The 15,965-nt window shown below is 41.2% G+C and overlaps 19 non-coding genes across 19 annotated transcripts; all 19 read right to left on the bottom strand.

Annotated features, from left to right (window-relative positions):
* Positions 1-744: 744 nt before the first annotated feature.
* Positions 745-817, bottom strand: trnat-agu (transfer RNA threonine (anticodon AGU)). Its single transcript has one exon. It is a non-coding gene; the product is annotated as a tRNA-Thr (tRNA).
* Positions 818-990: 173 nt separating this feature from the next.
* On the bottom strand, positions 991-1,063 carry trnat-agu (transfer RNA threonine (anticodon AGU)). The gene has a single exon. It is a non-coding gene; the product is annotated as a tRNA-Thr (tRNA).
* Positions 1,064-1,546: 483 nt separating this feature from the next.
* trnat-cgu (transfer RNA threonine (anticodon CGU)) lies at positions 1,547-1,619 on the bottom strand. The gene has a single exon. It is a non-coding gene; the product is annotated as a tRNA-Thr (tRNA).
* A 691-nt stretch (positions 1,620-2,310) lies between these two features.
* On the bottom strand, positions 2,311-2,383 carry trnat-agu (transfer RNA threonine (anticodon AGU)). Its single transcript has one exon. It is a non-coding gene; the product is annotated as a tRNA-Thr (tRNA).
* Positions 2,384-3,516: 1,133 nt separating this feature from the next.
* Positions 3,517-3,589, bottom strand: trnat-agu (transfer RNA threonine (anticodon AGU)). Its single transcript has one exon. It is a non-coding gene; the product is annotated as a tRNA-Thr (tRNA).
* Positions 3,590-3,761: 172 nt separating this feature from the next.
* Positions 3,762-3,834, bottom strand: trnat-agu (transfer RNA threonine (anticodon AGU)). Its single transcript has one exon. It is a non-coding gene; the product is annotated as a tRNA-Thr (tRNA).
* A 482-nt stretch (positions 3,835-4,316) lies between these two features.
* On the bottom strand, positions 4,317-4,389 carry trnat-cgu (transfer RNA threonine (anticodon CGU)). The gene has a single exon. It is a non-coding gene; the product is annotated as a tRNA-Thr (tRNA).
* A 1,479-nt stretch (positions 4,390-5,868) lies between these two features.
* On the bottom strand, positions 5,869-5,941 carry trnat-agu (transfer RNA threonine (anticodon AGU)). Its single transcript has one exon. It is a non-coding gene; the product is annotated as a tRNA-Thr (tRNA).
* Positions 5,942-6,114: 173 nt separating this feature from the next.
* On the bottom strand, positions 6,115-6,187 carry trnat-agu (transfer RNA threonine (anticodon AGU)). Its single transcript has one exon. It is a non-coding gene; the product is annotated as a tRNA-Thr (tRNA).
* Positions 6,188-6,670: 483 nt separating this feature from the next.
* Positions 6,671-6,743, bottom strand: trnat-cgu (transfer RNA threonine (anticodon CGU)). The gene has a single exon. It is a non-coding gene; the product is annotated as a tRNA-Thr (tRNA).
* A 691-nt stretch (positions 6,744-7,434) lies between these two features.
* On the bottom strand, positions 7,435-7,507 carry trnat-agu (transfer RNA threonine (anticodon AGU)). Its single transcript has one exon. It is a non-coding gene; the product is annotated as a tRNA-Thr (tRNA).
* Positions 7,508-8,640: 1,133 nt separating this feature from the next.
* On the bottom strand, positions 8,641-8,713 carry trnat-agu (transfer RNA threonine (anticodon AGU)). Its single transcript has one exon. It is a non-coding gene; the product is annotated as a tRNA-Thr (tRNA).
* Positions 8,714-8,885: 172 nt separating this feature from the next.
* On the bottom strand, positions 8,886-8,958 carry trnat-agu (transfer RNA threonine (anticodon AGU)). The gene has a single exon. It is a non-coding gene; the product is annotated as a tRNA-Thr (tRNA).
* A 482-nt stretch (positions 8,959-9,440) lies between these two features.
* Positions 9,441-9,513, bottom strand: trnat-cgu (transfer RNA threonine (anticodon CGU)). The gene has a single exon. It is a non-coding gene; the product is annotated as a tRNA-Thr (tRNA).
* A 3,475-nt stretch (positions 9,514-12,988) lies between these two features.
* On the bottom strand, positions 12,989-13,061 carry trnat-agu (transfer RNA threonine (anticodon AGU)). Its single transcript has one exon. It is a non-coding gene; the product is annotated as a tRNA-Thr (tRNA).
* Positions 13,062-13,233: 172 nt separating this feature from the next.
* Positions 13,234-13,306, bottom strand: trnat-agu (transfer RNA threonine (anticodon AGU)). The gene has a single exon. It is a non-coding gene; the product is annotated as a tRNA-Thr (tRNA).
* Positions 13,307-13,788: 482 nt separating this feature from the next.
* Positions 13,789-13,861, bottom strand: trnat-cgu (transfer RNA threonine (anticodon CGU)). The gene has a single exon. It is a non-coding gene; the product is annotated as a tRNA-Thr (tRNA).
* Positions 13,862-14,932: 1,071 nt separating this feature from the next.
* Positions 14,933-15,005, bottom strand: trnat-agu (transfer RNA threonine (anticodon AGU)). Its single transcript has one exon. It is a non-coding gene; the product is annotated as a tRNA-Thr (tRNA).
* An 831-nt stretch (positions 15,006-15,836) lies between these two features.
* Positions 15,837-15,909, bottom strand: trnat-agu (transfer RNA threonine (anticodon AGU)). Its single transcript has one exon. It is a non-coding gene; the product is annotated as a tRNA-Thr (tRNA).
* Between the last annotated feature and the right edge of the window lie 56 nt (positions 15,910-15,965).

Raw genomic sequence — 15,965 nt, 5'->3', positions numbered from 1 at the left:
ATTAGCAAAAATATGTGGGCTGTTCGTTAAGCCAAACATCCCCTGAAAGGCCCAGGTGAGAATCAAACTCACTACCCTTGGTTTACGAGAGAAGTGCTCCAACCACTGAGATACAAGGACTTGAAGACGTAGAAACAAGACCTTCCAAGCAGCAAATTAATCTGGTTCTTTAAACCAATTCGTCAAAATGCTGAATATTGGTGCCAAATCAGTCGATTTCTATCCCACAGACACGAAATACCGAAGGAATAACACAGTATTATCAATCATTTTCACATAATCTGGTTAGTCAACAAATCCGTCAAAGGCAAAACAGCAAATTTACCTGGTTCTGGAAGGCCTCAGTGAGAATTGAACTCACAACCCCTGGTTTACTAGACCAGGAATCTGACCACTGAGCTACAAGTCCTTGGTAACTTGACATTACCTTCAAAGCAGTAAATTAATGTGGTTCTTTGAACGCTAAATATTGGTAGCGGTATTTGGTCAATCTTTATACCACAGACCCTAAATACAGAAGGAACAACACAGTATCATCAGTCATCTGCACATCATCTGGTTAGTCAACCAATCCTTGAAAGGCAAAACAGCAAAGTAACCTGATTCTGGCTTTTGACAGTCAATTGCAATGACCATAACTTTCAGAGGAGTGAGTATTTCCTCTGAGATACCCTAAACACAGATTTAAAAATGTAATAATAGAAAAAATCTGTGGGCCGTTCGTTAAGCAAAGTATCCCCTGAAAGGCCCAGGTGAGAATCAAACTCACTACCCCTGGTTTACTAGACCAGCGCTCTAACCACTGAGCTACAAGGTCTTGAAGGCGTACAAACAAGACCTTCAAAGCATCAAATTAATCTGGTTCTTTAAACCAATTTGTCAAAATATTGGTGCCGAATCGGTCGATCTCTATCCCACAGACACGAAATACCGAAGGAATTTATCAATCATTTGCAAGTTGCACGTTCGTTAAGCCAAACATCCCCTGAAAGGCCCAGGTGAGAATCGAACTCACTACCCCTGGTTTACTAGACCAGTGCTCTAACCACTGAGCTACAAGGCCTTGGAGACTTGACCTTACCTTCAAAGCAACAAATTAATCTGGTTCTTTGAACGCTGAATATTGGTAGCGGTAATCGGTCAATCTCTATCCCACAGACCCTAAATACAGAAGGAACAAACACAGTATCATCAGTCATCTGCACATCATCTGGTTAGTCAACCAATCCTTGAAAGGCAAAACAGCAAAGTAACCTAATTCTGGCATTTGACAGTCAATTGCAATGACCATAACGTTCAGAGTAGTGAGTTTTTACTCCCAGATACCCTAAGAACGGATTACATTACTCATGACATCTGGTTTACTAGACCAGTGCTCTAATCACTGAGCTACAAGGCAAATTAAGATGGTTCTGTTTTAGCCAATTACATTGACCATACCATTTATAGTAGTGAGTATTAACTCCCAGCGACACTAAATACAGGTAGAACAAAGCAGCACTACAAACTATCTGCAGTTCATTTGATGAGTCAAAGAATCCTTGGAAGGCCGCAGTGAGAATTGAACTCACGACCCCTGGTTTACGAGACCAGTGCTCTAACCACTGAGCTACGCAGCCTTGTCACAACACCGTGGTCTTTGAAATTGACCATACCTATCAGAGTAGTGAGGAGGATATTAAGTCCTCGAGACCCTAACTACACACATAACAACAAACTATTAGCAAATATATGCAGTTCATTTGGTAAGGCTATGACTCCTTGAATGGCCCCAGTAAGAATTGAACTCAGGACCCCTGGTTTGCAAGATCAGTGCTCTTACCACTAAGCTACGAGGACTTGCGATTGCAGCAACATGGCCTTTAAAACAGCAAATTAACCTGGGTCGTCCTTAACTGGATTACAATGACCACAATTTACTGAGTAGTGAGTATTTACACCCACATACCCTAAACACAGACGTAAAAATGTAGTATTAGCAAAAATCTGTGGGCCGTTCGTTAAGCCAAACATCCCCTGAAAGGCCCAGGTGAGAATCAAACTCACTACCCTTGGTTTACTAGAGCAGTGCTCCAACCACTGAGATACAAGGCCTTGAAGACGTGGAAACAAGACCTTCGAAGCAGCAAATTAATCTGGTTCTTTAAACCAATTTGTCAAAATGCTGAATATTGGTGCCAAATCAGTCGATTTCTATCCCACAGACACGAAATACCGAAGGAATAACAGAGTATTATCAATCATTTTCACATAATCTGGTTAGTCAACAAATCCTTCAAAGGAAAAACAGCAAATTTACCTGGTTCTGGAAGGCCTCAGTGAGAATTGAACTCACGACCGCTGGTTTACTAGACCAGGGCTCTGACCACTGAGCTAAAAGGCCTTGGTAACTTGACATTACCTTCAAAGCAGTAAATTAATGTGGTTCTTTGAACGCTGAATATTGGTAGCAGTAATCGGTCAATCTCTATCCCACAGACCCTGAATACAGAAGGAACAACACAGTATCATCAGTCATCTGCACATCATCTGGTTCGTCAACCAATCCTTGAAAATCCTTTTGACAGTCAATTGCAATGACCATAACTTTCAAAGGAGTGAGTATTTCCTCCGAGATACCCTAAACACAGATGTAAAAATGTAGCACTATGCTCTAACCACTGAGCTACAAGGCCTTGCAGGGGTGGAAACAACACCTTCAAAACAGCAAATGAATCTGGTTCTTTAAACAAATTTGTCAAAATGCTGAAAACACAGATTTAAAAATGTAGTAATAGAAGAAATCTGTGGGCCGTTCGTTAAGCAAAACATGCCCTGATAGGCCCAGGTGAGAATCAAAGTCACTACCCCTGGTTTACTAGACCAGCGATCTAACCACTGAGCTACAAGGTCTTGACGGTGTACAAACAACACCTTCAAAGCATCAAATTAATCTGGTTCTTTAAACCAATTTGTCAAAATGCTGAATATTGGTGCCAAATCAGTCGATCTCTATTCCACAGACACGAAATACCGAAGGAATAACACAGTATTATCAATCATTTTCACATAATCTGGTTAGTCAACAAATCCGCCAAAGGCAAAACAGCAAATTTACCTGGTTCTGGAAGGCCTCAGTGAGAATTGAACTCACAACCCCTGGTTTACTAGACCAGGAATCTGACCACTGAGCTACAAGTCCTTGGTAACTTGACATTACCTTCAAAGCAGTAAATTAATGTGGTTCTTTGAACGCTAAATATTGGTAGCGGTATTTGGTCAATCTTTATCCCACAGACCCTAAATACAGAAGGAACAACACAGTATCATCAGTCATCTGCACATCATTTGGTTAGTCAACCAATCCTTGAAAGGCAAAACAGCAAAGTAACCTAATTCTGGCTTATGACAGTCAATTGCAATGACCATAACTTTCAGAGCAGTGAGTATTTCCTCTGAGATAACCTAAACACAGATTTAAAAATGTAATAATAGAAGAAATCTGTGGGCCGTGCGTTAAGCAAAACATCCCCTGAAAGGCCCAGGTGAGAATCAAACTCACTACCCCTGGTTTACTAGACCAGCGCTCTAACCACTGAGCTACAAGGTCTTGAAGGCGTACAAACAAGACCTTCAAAGCATCAAATTAATCTGGTTCTTTAAACCAATTTGTCAAAATACTGGTGCCAAATCAGTCGATCTCTATCCCACAGACACGAAATACCGAAGGAATTTATCAATCATTTGCAGGTTGCAGTTCGTTAAGCCAAACATCCCCTGAAAGGCCCAGGTGAGAATCGAACTCACTACCCCTGGTTTACTAGACCAGTGCTCTAACCACTGAGCTACAAGGCCTTAGAGACTTGACCTTACTTTCAAAGCAGCAAATTAATCTGGTTCTTTGAACGCTGAATATTGGTAGCGGTAATCGGTCAATCTCTATCCCACAGACCCTAAATACAGAAGGAACAACACAGTATCATCAGTCATCTGCACATCATCTGGTTAGTCAACCAATCCTTGAAAGGCAAAACAGCAAAGTAACCTGATTCTGGCATTTGACAGTCAATTGCAATGACCATAACGTTCAGAGTAGTGAGTATTTACTCCCAGATACCCTAAGAACGGATAACATTACTCATGACATCTGGTTTACTAGACCAGTGCTCTAATCACTGAGCTACAAGGCAAATTAAGATGGTTCTGTTTTAGCCAATTACATTGACCATACCATTTATAGTAGTGAGTATTAACTCCCAGAGACACTAAATACAGGTAGATCAATGCAGCACTACAAACTATCTGCAGTTCATTTGATGAGTCACAGAATCCTTGGAAGGCCGCAGTGAGAATTGAACTCACGACCCCTGGTTTACGAGACCAGTGCTCTAACCACTGAGCTACGCAGCCTTGTCACAACACCGTGGTCTTTAAAACAGCAAATTGAGCTGGTTCTGGCGTGCCAGTAGCTATTAGAGTAGGTAGTATTAACTCCTAGATACCCAAAACGCAAAAGCACTACCAAACATCTACAGTTTATTAGCTTAGTCAAACAATTCCTGAAATGCCTAGGTGAGAGTTGAACTCACGACCCCTGGTTTATTAGACCAGCGCAAACTAAACTGGTTCTGTGAACCATTTTGTCAAAATGCCCTGAACGCAGACATAAATATGTAGTAGTACGACAAATCTGCAGTTCATCGGTTTAGTCAAGGAATCCCTGAAAAGGCCAGGTAAAAATCAAATTCATGACCTCTGGTTTACTAGACCAGTGCTGTAATCACAAACAGCAAATTAATCTGGTTCTGCGGTGAAATTGACCATACCTATCAGAATAGTGATGAGGATATTAAGTCCTAGAGACCCTAACTACACACATAACAACAAACGATTAGCAAATATATGCAGTTCATTTGGTAAGGATATGACTCCTTGAAAGGCCCCAGTAAGAATTGAACTCGGGACCCCTGGTTTGCAAGATCAGTGCTCTTACCAGTAAACTACGAGGACTTGCGATTGCAGCAACATGGCCTTTAAAACAGCAAATTAACCTGGGTCGTCCTTTACTGGATTACAATGACCACAACTTACTGAGTAGTGAGTATTTACACCCACATACCCTAAACACAGACGTAAAAATGTAGTATTAGCAAAAATATGTGGGCTGTTCGTTAAGCCAAACATCCCCTGAAAGGCCCAGGTGAGAATCAAACTCACTACCCTTGGTTTACGAGAGAAGTGCTCCAACCACTGAGATACAAGGACTTGAAGACGTAGAAACAAGACCTTCCAAGCAGCAAATTAATCTGGTTCTTTAAACCAATTCGTCAAAATGCTGAATATTGGTGCCAAATCAGTCGATTTCTATCCCACAGACACGAAATACCGAAGGAATAACACAGTATTATCAATCATTTTCACATAATCTGGTTAGTCAACAAATCCGTCAAAGGCAAAACAGCAAATTTACCTGGTTCTGGAAGGCCTCAGTGAGAATTGAACTCACAACCCCTGGTTTACTAGACCAGGAATCTGACCACTGAGCTACAAGTCCTTGGTAACTTGACATTACCTTCAAAGCAGTAAATTAATGTGGTTCTTTGAACGCTAAATATTGGTAGCGGTATTTGGTCAATCTTTATACCACAGACCCTAAATACAGAAGGAACAACACAGTATCATCAGTCATCTGCACATCATCTGGTTAGTCAACCAATCCTTGAAAGGCAAAACAGCAAAGTAACCTGATTCTGGCTTTTGACAGTCAATTGCAATGACCATAACTTTCAGAGGAGTGAGTATTTCCTCTGAGATACCCTAAACACAGATTTAAAAATGTAATAATAGAAAAAATCTGTGGGCCGTTCGTTAAGCAAAGTATCCCCTGAAAGGCCCAGGTGAGAATCAAACTCACTACCCCTGGTTTACTAGACCAGCGCTCTAACCACTGAGCTACAAGGTCTTGAAGGCGTACAAACAAGACCTTCAAAGCATCAAATTAATCTGGTTCTTTAAACCAATTTGTCAAAATATTGGTGCCGAATCGGTCGATCTCTATCCCACAGACACGAAATACCGAAGGAATTTATCAATCATTTGCAAGTTGCACGTTCGTTAAGCCAAACATCCCCTGAAAGGCCCAGGTGAGAATCGAACTCACTACCCCTGGTTTACTAGACCAGTGCTCTAACCACTGAGCTACAAGGCCTTGGAGACTTGACCTTACCTTCAAAGCAACAAATTAATCTGGTTCTTTGAACGCTGAATATTGGTAGCGGTAATCGGTCAATCTCTATCCCACAGACCCTAAATACAGAAGGAACAAACACAGTATCATCAGTCATCTGCACATCATCTGGTTAGTCAACCAATCCTTGAAAGGCAAAACAGCAAAGTAACCTAATTCTGGCATTTGACAGTCAATTGCAATGACCATAACGTTCAGAGTAGTGAGTTTTTACTCCCAGATACCCTAAGAACGGATTACATTACTCATGACATCTGGTTTACTAGACCAGTGCTCTAATCACTGAGCTACAAGGCAAATTAAGATGGTTCTGTTTTAGCCAATTACATTGACCATACCATTTATAGTAGTGAGTATTAACTCCCAGCGACACTAAATACAGGTAGAACAAAGAAGCACTACAAACTATCTGCAGTTCATTTGATGAGTCAAAGAATCCTTGGAAGGCCGCAGTGAGAATTGAACTCACGACCCCTGGTTTACGAGACCAGTGCTCTAACCACTGAGCTACGCAGCCTTGTCACAACACCGTGGTCTTTGAAATTGACCATACCTATCAGAGTAGTGAGGAGGATATTAAGTCCTCGAGACCCTAACTACACACATAACAACAAACTATTAGCAAATATATGCAGTTCATTTGGTAAGGCTATGACTCCTTGAATGGCCCCAGTAAGAATTGAACTCAGGACCCCTGGTTTGCAAGATCAGTGCTCTTACCACTAAGCTACGAGGACTTGCGATTGCAGCAACATGGCCTTTAAAACAGCAAATTAACCTGGGTCGTCCTTAACTGGATTACAATGACCACAATTTACTGAGTAGTGAGTATTTACACCCACATACCCTAAACACAGACGTAAAAATGTAGTATTAGCAAAAATCTGTGGGCCGTTCGTTAAGCCAAACATCCCCTGAAAGGCCCAGGTGAGAATCAAACTCACTACCCTTGGTTTACTAGAGCAGTGCTCCAACCACTGAGATACAAGGCCTTGAAGACGTGGAAACAAGACCTTCGAAGCAGCAAATTAATCTGGTTCTTTAAACCAATTTGTCAAAATGCTGAATATTGGTGCCAAATCAGTCGATTTCTATCCCACAGACACGAAATACCGAAGGAATAACAGAGTATTATCAATCATTTTCACATAATCTGGTTAGTCAACAAATCCTTCAAAGGAAAAACAGCAAATTTACCTGGTTCTGGAAGGCCTCAGTGAGAATTGAACTCACGACCGCTGGTTTACTAGACCAGGGCTCTGACCACTGAGCTAAAAGGCCTTGGTAACTTGACATTACCTTCAAAGCAGTAAATTAATGTGGTTCTTTGAACGCTGAATATTGGTAGCAGTAATCGGTCAATCTCTATCCCACAGACCCTGAATACAGAAGGAACAACACAGTATCATCAGTCATCTGCACATCATCTGGTTCGTCAACCAATCCTTGAAAATCCTTTTGACAGTCAATTGCAATGACCATAACTTTCAAAGGAGTGAGTATTTCCTCCGAGATACCCTAAACACAGATGTAAAAATGTAGCACTATGCTCTAACCACTGAGCTACAAGGCCTTGCAGGGGTGGAAACAACACCTTCAAAACAGCAAATGAATCTGGTTCTTTAAACAAATTTGTCAAAATGCTGAAAACACAGATTTAAAAATGTAGTAATAGAAGAAATCTGTGGGCCGTTCGTTAAGCAAAACATGCCCTGATAGGCCCAGGTGAGAATCAAAGTCACTACCCCTGGTTTACTAGACCAGCGCTCTAACCACTGAGCTACAAGGTCTTGACGGTGTACAAACAACACCTTCAAAGCATCAAATTAATCTGGTTCTTTAAACCAATTTGTCAAAATGCTGAATATTGGTGCCAAATCAGTCGATCTCTATTCCACAGACACGAAATACCGAAGGAATAACACAGTATTATCAATCATTTTCACATAATCTGGTTAGTCAACAAATCCGCCAAAGGCAAAACAGCAAATTTACCTGGTTCTGGAAGGCCTCAGTGAGAATTGAACTCACAACCCCTGGTTTACTAGACCAGGAATCTGACCACTGAGCTACAAGTCCTTGGTAACTTGACATTACCTTCAAAGCAGTAAATTAATGTGGTTCTTTGAACGCTAAATATTGGTAGCGGTATTTGGTCAATCTTTATCCCACAGACCCTAAATACAGAAGGAACAACACAGTATCATCAGTCATCTGCACATCATCTGGTTAGTCAACCAATCCTTGAAAGGCAAAACAGCAAAGTAACCTAATTCTGGCTTATGACAGTCAATTGCAATGACCATAACTTTCAGAGGAGTGAGTATTTCCTCTGAGATACCCTAAACACAGATTTAAAAATGTAATAATAGAAGAAATCTGTGGGCCGTGCGTTAAGCAAAACATCCCCTGAAAGGCCCAGGTGAGAATCAAACTCACTACCCCTGGTTTACTAGACCAGCGCTCTAACCACTGAGCTACAAGGTCTTGAAGGCGTACAAACAAGACCTTCAAAGCATCAAATTAATCTGGTTCTTTAAACCAATTTGTCAAAATATTGGTGCCAAATCAGTCGATCTCTATCCCACAGACACGAAATACCGAAGGAATTTTTCAATCATTTGCAGGTTGCAGTTCGTTAAGCCAAACATCCCCTGAAAGGCCCAGGTGAGAATCAAACTCACTACCCCTGGTTTACTAGACCAGTGCTCTAACCACTGAGCTACAAGGCCTTGGAGACTTGACCTTACTTTCAAAGCAGCAAATTAATCTGGTTCTTTGAACGCTGAATATTGGTAGCGGTAATCGGTCAATCTCTATCCCTCAGACCCTAAATACAGAAGGAACAACACAGTATCATCAGTCATCTGCACATCATCTGGTTAGTCAACCAATCCTTGAAAGGCAAAACAGCAAAGTAACCTGATTCTGGCATTTGACAGTCAATTGCAATGACCATAACGTTCAGAGTAGTGAGTATTTACTCCCAGATACCCTAAGAACGGATAACATTACTCATGACATCTGGTTTACTAGACCAGTGCTCTAATCACTGAGCTACAAGGCAAATTAAGATGGTTCTGTTTTAGCCAATTACATTGACCATACCATTTATAGTAGTGAGTATTAACTCCCAGAGACACTAAATACAGGTAGACCAATGCAGCACTACAAACTATCTGCAGTTCATTTGATGAGTCAAAGAATCCTTGGAAGGCCGCAGTGAGAATTGAACTCACGACCCCTGGTTTACGAGACCAGTGCTCTAACCACTGAGCTACGCAGCCTTGTCACAACACCGTGGTCTTTAAAACAGCAAATTGAGCTGGTTCTGGCGTGCCAGTAGCTATTAGAGTAGGTAGTATTAACTCCTAGATACCCAAAAATGCAAAAGCACTACCAAACATCTACAGTTTATTAGCTTAGTCAAACAATTCCTGAAATGCCTAGGTGAGAGTTGAACTCACGACCCCTGGTTTATTAGACCAGCGCAAACTAAACTGGTTCTGTGAACCATTTTGTCAAAATGCCCTGAACGCAGACATAAATATGTAGTAGTACGACAAATCTGCAGTTCATCGGTTTAGTCAAGGAATACCTGAAAAGGTCAGGTAAGAATCAAATTCATGACCTCTGGTTTACTAGACCAGTGCTGTAATCACAAACAGCAAATTAACCTGGTTCTGCGGTGAAATTGACCATACCTATCAGAATAGTGATGAGGATATTAAGTCCTAGAGACCCTAACTACACACATAACAACAAACGATTAGCAAATATATGCAGTTCATTTGGTAAGGATATGACTCCTTGAAAGGCCCCAGTAAGAATTGAACTGAGGACCCCTGGTTTGCAAGATCAGTGCTCTTACCAGTAAGCTACGAGGACTTGCGATTGCAGCAACATGGCCTTTAAAACAGCAAATTAACCTGGGTCGTCCTTTACTGGATTACAATGACCACAACTTACTGAGTAGTGAGTATTTACACCCACATACCCTAAACACAGACGTAAAAATGTAGTATTAGCAAAAATATGTGGGCTGTTCGTTAAGCCAAACATCCCCTGAAAGGCCCAGGTGAGAATCAAACTCACTACCCTTGGTTTACTAGAGCAGTGCTCCAACCACTGAGATACAAGGACTTGAAGACGTGGAAACAAGACCTTCGAAGCAGCAAATTAATCTGGTTCTTTAAACCAATTTGTCAAAATGCTGAATATTGGTGCCAAATCAGTCGATTTCTATCCCACAGACACGAAATACCGAAGGAATAACACAGTATTATCAATCATTTTCACATAATCTGGTTAGTCAACAAATCCGTCAAAGGCAAAACAGCAAATTTACCTGGTTCTGGAAGGCCTCAGTGAGAATTGAACTCACAACCCCTGGTTTACCAGACCAGGAATCTGACCACTGAGCTACAAGTCCTTGGTAACTTGACATTACCTTCAAAGCAGTAAATTAATGTGGTTCTTTGAACGCTAAATATTGGTAGCGGTATTTGGTCAATTTTTATACCACAGACCCTAAATACAGAAGGAACAACACAGTATCATCAGTCATCTGCACATCATCTGGTTAGTCAACCAATCCTTGAAAGGCAAAACAGCAAAGTAACCTGATTCTGGCTTTTGACAGTCAATTGCAATGACCATAACTTTCAGAGGAGTATTTCCTCCGAGATACCCTAAACACAGATGTAAAAATGTAGCACTAGCAAACATCTGCACTTGATTAGGTTAATCAAATGATCCTTGAAAGACAACAGTGAGACCAGAACACATGACCCCTAGTTTACTAGATCAGTGTCCCAACCACTAAGCTACAAAGACATTTACAGGTGTTGCAATGTGACCTTCAAAACATCAAATTTACCTGATTCTGGCTTTTGACAGTCAATTGCAATGACCATAATTTTCAGAGGAGTGAGTATTTACTCCCAGAGACCCTAAATAGACATAACAATGCTGTACTACCAAACATCTGAAGTTTACTTGGCGAGTCAATGATTCCTTGATAGGCCCCAGCGAGAATCAAACTCACGACCCCTGGTTTACTAACCGCTGAGCTACAAGCCCTTCTGCTAGTGGCAGCATGGCCTTCAAAAGAGTAAACTAAACTGGTTCTGATTTGGTTAATTACAATGACCATAACTTTCAGAGTAGTGAGTATTTACACCCACATACCCTAAACACAGATGTAAAAATGTAGAATGAGCAGAAATCTGTGGGCCGTTCGTTAAGCCAAACATTCCCTGAAAGGCCCAGGTGAGAATCGAACTCACTACCCCTGGTTTACTAGAGCAGTGCTCTAACCACTGAGCTACAAGGACTTGAAGACGTGGAAACAAGACCTTCGAAGCAGCAAATTAATCTGGTTCTTTAAACCAATTTGTCAATAGGCTGAATATTGGTGCCAAATAAGTTGATTTCTATCCCACAGACACGAAATACCAAAGGAATAACACAGTATTATCAATCATTTGCACATAATCTGGTTAGTCAACAAATCCTTCAAAGGTAGAAAAGCAAATTTACCTGCTCCTGGTTTTGGAAGGCGTCAGTGAGAATTGAACTCAGGTCACCTGGTTTATTAGATCAGGGCTCTGACCACTGAGCTACAAGGCCTTGGTAACTTGTTGCTACCTTCAAAGCAGCAAATTAATGTGGTTCTTTGAACGCTGAATATTGGTAGCAGTAATCGGTCAATCTCTATCCCACAGACCCTAAATACAGAAGGAACAACACAGTATCATCAGTCATCTGCACATCATCTGGTTCGTCAACCAATCCTTGAAAATCCTTTTGACAGTCAATTGCAATGACCATAACTTTGTGAGTGAGTATTTCCTCCGAGATACCCTAAACACAGATGTAAAAATGTAGCACTATGCTCTAACCACTGAGCTACAAGGCCTTGCAGGGGTGGAAACAACACCTTCAAAACAGCAAATGAATCTGGTTCTTTAAACAAATTTGTCAAAATGCTGAAAACACAGATTTAAAAATGTAGTAATAGAAGAAATCTGTGGGCCGTTCGTTAAGCAAAACATGCCCTGATAGGCCCAGGTGAGAATCAAAGTCACTACCCCTGGTTTACTAGACCAGCGCTCTAACCACTGAGCTACAAGGTCTTGACGGTGTACAAACAACACCTTCAAAGCATCAAATTAATCTGGTTCTTTAAACCAATTTGTCAAAATGCTGAATATTGGTGCCAAATCAGTCGATCTCTATCCCACAGACACGAAATACCGAAGGAATAACACAGTATTATCAATCATTTTCACATAATCTGGTTAGTCAACAAATCCGCCAAAGGCAAAACAGCAAATTTACCTGGTTCTGGAAGGCCTCAGTGAGAATTGAACTCACAACCCCTGGTTTACTAGACCAGGAATCTGACCACTGAGTTACAAGTCCTTTGTAACTTGACATTACCTTCAAAGCAGTAAATTAATGTGGTTCTTTGAACGCTAAATATTGGTAGCGGTATTTGGTCAATCTTTATCCCACAGACCCTAAATACAGAAGGAACAACACAGTATCATCAGTCATCTGCACATCATCTGGTTAGTCAACCAAATCCTTGAAAGGCAAAACAGCAAAGTAACCTAATTCTGGCTTATGACAGTCAATTGCAATGACCATAACTTTCAGAGGAGTGAGTATTTCCTCTGAGATACCCTAAACACAGATTTAAAAATGTAATAATAGAAGAAATCTGTGGGCCGTGCGTTAAGCAAAACATCCCCTGAAAGGCCCAGGTGAGAATCAAACTCACTACCCCTGGTTTACTAGACCAGCGCTCTAACCACTGAGCTACAAGGTCTTGAAGGCGTACAAACAAGACCTTCAAAGCATCAAATTAATCTGGTTCTTTAAACCAATTTGTCAAAATATTGGTGCCAAATCAGTCGATCTCTATCCCACAGACACGAAATACCGAAGGAATTTATCAATCATTTGCAGGTTGCAGTTCGTTAAGCCAAACATCCCCTGAAAGGCCCAGGTGAGAATCAAACTCACTACCCCTGGTTTACTAGACCAGTGCTCTAACCACTGAGCTACAAGGCCTTGGAGACTTGACCTTACTTTCAAAGCAGCAAATTAATCTGGTTCTTTGAACGCTGAATATTGGTAGCGGTAATCGGTCAATCTCTATCCCACAGACCCTAAATACAGAAGGAACAACACAGTATCATCAGTCATCTGCACATCATCTGGTTAGTCAACCAATCCTTGAAAGGCAAAACAGCAAAGTAACCTGATTCTGGCATTTGACAGTCAATTGCAATGACCATAACGTTCAGAGTAGTGAGTATTTACTCCCAGATACCCTAAGAACGGATAACATTACTCATGACATCTGGTTTACTAGACCAGTGCTCTAATCACTGAGCTACAAGGCAAATTAAGATGGTTCTGTTTTAGCCAATTACATTGACCATAACATTTATAGTAGTGAGTATTAACTCCCAGAGACACTAAATACAGGTAGAACAATGCAGCACTACAAACTATCTGCAGTTCATTTGATGAGTCAAAGAATCCTTGGAAGGCCGCAGTGAGAATTGAACTCACGACCCCTGGTTTACGAGACCAGTGCTCTAACCACTGAGCTACACAGCCTTGTCACAACACCGTGGTCTTTAAAACAGCAAATTGAGCTGGTTCTGGCGTGCCAGTAGCTATTAGAGTAGGTAGTATTAACTCCTAGATACCCAAAACACAAAAGCACTACCAAACATCTACAGTTTATTAGCTTAGCCAAACAATTCCTGAAATGCCTAGGTGAGAGTTGAACTCACGACCCCTGGTTTATTAGACCAGCGCAAACTAAACTGGTTCTGTGAACCATTTTGTCAAAATGCCCTGAACGCAGACATAAATATGTAGTAGTACGACAAATCTGCAGTTCATCGGTTTAGTCAAGGAATCCCTGAAAAGGCCAGGTAAGAATCAAATTCATGACCTCTGGTTTACTAGACCAGTGCTGTAATCACAAACAGCAAATTAACCTGGTTCTGCGGTGAAATTGACCATACCTATCAGAATAGTGATGAGGATATTAAGTCCTAGAGACCCTAACTACACACATAACAACAAACGATTAGCAAATATATGCAGTTCATTTGGTAAGGATATGACTCCTTGAAAGGCCCCAGTAAGAATTGAACTCAGGACCCCTGGTTTGCAAGATCAGTGCTCTTACCAGTAAGCTACGAGGACTTGCGATTGCAGCAACATGGCCTTTAAAACAGCAAATTAACCTGGGTCGTCCTTTACTGGATTACAATGACCACAACTTACTGAGTAGTGAGTATTTACACCCACATACCCTAAACACAGACGCAAAAATGTAGTATTAGCAAAAATATGTGGGCTGTTCGTTAAGCCAAACATCCCCTGAAAGGCCCAGGTGAGAATCAAACTCACTACCCTTGGTTTACGAGAGCAGTGCTCCAACCACTGAGATACAAGGACTTGAAGACGTGGAAACAAGACCTTCGAAGCAGCAAATTAATCTGGTTCTTTAAACCAATTTGTCAAAATGCTGAATATTGGTGCCAAATCAGTCGATTTCTATCCCACAGACACGAAATACCGAAGGAATAACAGAGTATTATCAATCATTTTCACATAATCTGGTTAGTCAACAAATCCTTCAAAGGCAAAACAGCAAATTTACCTGGTTCTGGAAGGCCTCAGTGAGAATTGAACTCACGACCGCTGGTTTACTAGACCAGGGCTCTGACCACTGAGCTAAAAGGCCTTGGTAACTTGACATTACCTTCAAAGCAGTAAATTAATGTGGTTCTTTGAACGCTAAATATTGGTCGCGGTATTTGGTCAATCTCTATCCCACAGACCCTAAATACAGAAGGAACAACACAGTATCATCAGTCATCTGCACATCATCTGGTTAGTCAACCAATCCTTGAAAGGCAAAACAGCAAAGTAACCTGATTCTGGCTTTTGACAGTCAATTGCAATGACCATAACTTTCAGAGGAGTATTTCCTCCGAGATACCCTAAACACAGATGTAAAAATGTAGCACTAGCAAACATCTGCACTTTATTAGGTTAATCAAATGATCCTTGAAAGACAACAGTGAGACCAGAACACATGACCCCTAGTTTACTAGATCAGTGTCCCAACCACTAAGCTACAAAGACATTTACAGATGTTGCAATGTGACCTTCAAAACATCAAATTTACCTGATTCTGGCTTTTGACAGTCAATTGCAATGACCATAATTTTCAGAGGAGTGAGTATTTACTCCCAGAGACCCTAAATAGACATAACAATGCTGTACTACCAAACATCTGAAGTTTACTTGGCGAGTCAATGATTCCTTAATAGGCCCCAGCGAGAATCAAACTCACGACCCCTGGTTTACTAACCGCTGAGCTACAAGCCCTTCTGCTAGTGGCAGCATGGCCTTCAAAAGAGTAAACTAAACTGGTTCTGATTTGGTTAATTACAATGACCATAACTTTCAGAGTAGTGAGTATTTACACCCACATACCCTAAACACAGATGTAAAAATGTAGAATGAGCAGAAATCTGTGGGCCGTTCGTTAAGCCAAACATTCCCTGAAAGGCCCAGGTGAGAATCGAACTCACTACCCCTGGTTTACTAGACCAGTGCTCTAACCACTGAGCTACAAGGCCTTGAAGACGTGGAAACAAGACCTTCGAAGCAGCAAATTAATCTGGTTCTTTAAACC

Source organism: Vanacampus margaritifer, chromosome 13 (assembly GCF_051991255.1).
Source record: "Vanacampus margaritifer isolate UIUO_Vmar chromosome 13, RoL_Vmar_1.0, whole genome shotgun sequence".
Taxonomy (NCBI): Eukaryota; Metazoa; Chordata; class Actinopteri; order Syngnathiformes; family Syngnathidae; genus Vanacampus; species Vanacampus margaritifer.
The sequence above is the reverse complement of the archived record's forward strand: the minus strand, read 5'-3'. Positions and strand labels throughout refer to the sequence as shown.